Genomic DNA, 4,050 nt, shown 5'->3' with positions numbered 1-4,050 from the left:
TCCTAAAGGCAAAGATGCCATAGGGACAAGTGAAAGTGGTCTTTGGTTGGTCTTCAGGAGCTAAGGCTATTTGATTGTACCCTGAATAACCATCTAGAAAACAATAGTATTAAAATGATCCTTCCTAGTGGCCTTATTGAGTTTTCTGTAGTCCATACAGATTCTCCAACCAGTGACAGTCCTTGTGGATATTAATTCTTTTTTCTCATTCTCCACAACAGTGATCCCACCTTTCTTAGGGACACACTGTACTGGGCTGACCCAGTTACTGTCAGAAACAGGATATATTACCCCAGCATCCAACCACTTAATTATTTCCTTTTTGACTACCTCTTTCATGATTGGGTTCAATCTCCTTTGCTGCTCCCTAGAGCTGCTGGTTGGGTCAGTCAACAGAATTTTATGTGTGCAATAAGAAGGGCTAATACCTTTAATGTCTGCTAAAGACCAACCTATAGCCCTCTTAAATTTTTTTAAAACAGTCAGCAACTGTTCTTCCTCTAGCACAGTGAGCAGATTGGACACTATGACAGGCAAGGTATCTTTTTCTCCTAGGTAAGCATATCTAAGATGGTTAGGCAGAGGCTTAAGTTCTAACACAGGGGGTTCTTCAATTGAAGATTTGGGAATTTTTAATCCTCTCTTGGCCAATTCTAATGACTCAAAATTTTTATTTTTCCAAACGACATCAGTTTTAGAATTAAGCCACTTAACTACTTCCCCAGACTCAGTTTGATTGATTTCTAGACCCTCAAAAACAGAATTTTGCAAAGGGTCTAATGAGGACTCATGCAAAAGTTTATCTTTGACTACACAGTCAATGATATCTAGTCTAGAACATTCCTCAATGTCTCTTGGGTATTTCATGGCTTTTAAAATATTAAATTTTACTTGTTCCCCATTCACATTCATGACCAACTCACCCTCCTTAACATCTATGACAGCCCCACCAGTGGCTAAGAAAGCCCTTCCCAAAATAATTGGAACCTCTCTGTCTTCCTCATAGTCTAAAATTATAAAATCAGCAGGTAGAATGAATTTATCTACTTTAACCAAAACATTCTCTACTTTCCCTTCCGGATAAACTAGAGACCTATCAGCCAACTGTAATGTGACAGTGGTGGGATTAGGTTCTCCTACTTTCAGCTTTTTGTACACACTCAAAGGCATTAAGTTGATACTAGCACCTAAATCACACAATGCTCTGCCTATGTAGTGGTCTCCTATGGTACAAGGGATTGTAAAACTTCCTGGGTCTCCTAGTTTAGGAGGTATCTTACTAAGAAGATATTGACTGCTCTCTTGTGTAAGAGCAACAGTCTCAAACTCTTCTAGCCTCCTTTTTCTTGAAAGAATTTCTTTCATGAACTTTACATAAGAGGGCATTTGTTCCAATGCATCAACAAATGGAATGTTGACATGCAACTGTTTTAGGAGGTCTAGAAATTTCCTAAACTGATTATCTTGCTTCTGCTTTTGCAACCTTTGAGGAAAGGGTGGTGGAGGTCTTTTTGAAGTAGCAGGTGTCTCACTATTTGGCTTAGGGGTCGAACCCTTTTGAGTAGGTTTTTCAATGGAATTATTCCCTAAAGGCTCATCTATAGAGGGCTGAGTGTCTGATTCGACCAAAGTGGGTGAAGAGTTATTGTGCACAACCCCTTGGGGGCTATTATGGACAACAGAATTCTGAACAGGTTCAGAATTTGCCTCTTTTTCTTTCTGCATGTTCTCCCCTTCCTTTTTTTTAATGTGGAAGGTCTAACCACAGCTTCTGGCTGATTTACAGATCTGCCATTTCTAAGCTCTATCATATTGCATTGCTCTTTATTTCTCCTAGGCTCTTCAGTGTTACTAGGCAAGGTACCAGGAGGTCTGGTATTCATAGTGTTTGCTAAATGGCCTAGTTGGGATTCTATGTTCCTTAGGGATGCTGGAATACTTTGCACAACAGCTTCCAAGCTGTTTTGCTTGGTCTCATTCTTAACCAAATATTCCCTTAACAAAGCTTCTAAAGAAGAGGATGGAGCAATGGGCATCTCACTAGGTTGAACAACAGCTTGCTGCCTAGAAGTTTGTTGGTAATTCTGGGTAGGAAAAGGTATTTTTGTTTGAGCATTAGAAGGACCAGCTTGCTGCCCCTGCCCTTGAAAATATTGAGGCTGTTGGTTCTGCCTCCATCCCTGGTTAAAGTTATTGGGAAAAATATTTTGGTTTCTATTTTGGTTTCCCACATAAAACACAGATTCTGGGTTGGATGGGCAGCTATCATACAAATGGGGCCCACCACAGCAAACACAAGTTACACTTGTGTTTATTGCATTAACTTGAGGTTGGGTCACAGGTATTTGAGGTGCAGGAACTTGGGATTGAGATAATCTTGCCTCAATGGTTTGTCCTTGGGTTCTCACTAAATTAGACAGTGCATCAAACTTGGCTGAAAGAGCTGTTACAGGGTCTATCTCATGTAAACCAGCCACTCTCCTTGGCTGATTTCTCTCTTCAGGCCATTGGGCATAATTTTGAGTCATTTGTTCTAACAACTCATGGGCTTGGTTAAAGGACATAGTCATAAACATGCCATTAGCAGCAGAATCTGCCAAGGCCCTGTTTTGAGTATTTAGGCCATTGTACAGGGTTTGTAACACTGCCCAAGAGGGCAAACCATGATTTGGGCATTGCTTAAGAAGGTTCTTGTACCTCTCCCACACATCCACTAGTGTCTCTCCATCCCTCTGCATGAAGTTAGCAATATCACCTCTAGTTTGCACTATCTTATTAGAGGGGAAAAATTTCATAATGAATTTCTCAGCAAGGGTGTGCCAATTGGTTATAGAGTTGGATGGAAGGGAGTTCAACCATTCTTTGGCTTTGTCAGCCAGTGAATGAGGGAAGAGCTTCAATCTTAACACATCATCCGAGATGTTAGGATTCCTAAAAGTGTTGGCCACTTCTATGAAATTTCTAAGATGCTTGTGTGGGTCTTCCATCAACAACCCATGAAACTGCCCCATGTTTTGAAGCATGGTGAACATCACCGGTTCTAATTTGAAGGGCACTCCATTCACAGGTTGGGCTATGCTTGGATCTAACTCATCCAACACAGGTATGATGAAGTCCATCATGGACCTATCATTATCATTTATAACAGGTGGTTCCCTTATCCTTGCAGGTCCTCCTACCCCATCATTCCCGTTTACACTTCCTAAATCCTCCATTTCTTCAATTTCTAGAAGTGGAATTTGCCTATGTGCTATCTGGGCTCTTCTCCTAACTCTAAATGTCCTTTCAGGTTCCGGGTCAATTGAATATATGAACGGGTGTGGAGTTGCACTCATGCACCCCTTTTAACTAAAACAGGTAAACCTGGCTTAGCTAAAACACCTAAATTACTAACCAACTTTTATGCAGAACAAGCAATAAATAAACACACAAGAACCTGCAAGCAGAAAAATCCCAAGACAGTTCACAGCCTGACGGCTTTATAAGGCAGTAATAACTCACCCTCACACAGGGTGGAACTAATAATTAAAATAAAAATGAAACTAAGAAAAATTAAATGACATAAAATAAACAGAATATGAACAGAACAGATTTTTAAACTACCAATATTCAAGATACTATAGAACTAATAACTAAACAAAACTGACACAGAATTCAAATGAGCTACACTAAAAACAGCAAAAAGAAGCAGTTCAAAAATAGCAATCACACAGAAACTTGATCATATACGCCTCGATCCCCGGCAACGGCGCCAAAAACTTGTTGCCTTGCTAACAGTTGTGCAAGTAATGCGCGCAAGTATACGCGACAACAAGTAATATAGGGCTGTTATAAGTCCCAGTTATCGTTCCCACAAGGATCGTTGGCGTTTTGAAATGACTAAAATTTGTAATTGCTTAAAATTGAGTTACTATTTGAAAATAAAAGATATAAAATTGTAAAGTAAAAATAATTTAGAATGGACCTAAAACACTACTGTTCACTTTTCTTTTAAAATTTTCTGAATTACTTTCTTAAGTTATAAAATAAAAATGAAGAATGGAGCAACTT

At 39.5% G+C, this 4,050-nt stretch overlaps 1 non-coding gene across 1 annotated transcript; it reads left to right on the top strand.

Moving 5' to 3' along the window:
* Positions 1-2,658: 2,658 nt before the first annotated feature.
* LOC133291256 (small nucleolar RNA R71) lies at positions 2,659-2,764 on the top strand. Its single transcript, XR_009748787.1, has one exon. It is a non-coding gene; the product is annotated as a small nucleolar RNA R71 (small nucleolar RNA).
* The last annotated feature ends 1,286 nt before the right edge of the window (positions 2,765-4,050 follow it).

This window comes from Gastrolobium bilobum, unplaced genomic scaffold, assembly GCF_033153095.1.
Source record: "Gastrolobium bilobum isolate Gb01-03AN ecotype WA unplaced genomic scaffold, APGP_CSIRO_Gbil_v1 utg638883, whole genome shotgun sequence".
Classification (NCBI taxonomy): Eukaryota; Viridiplantae; Streptophyta; class Magnoliopsida; order Fabales; family Fabaceae; genus Gastrolobium; species Gastrolobium bilobum.
Note: the sequence above shows the minus strand (reverse complement) of the source record. Positions and strands in the feature narration are given on the sequence as shown.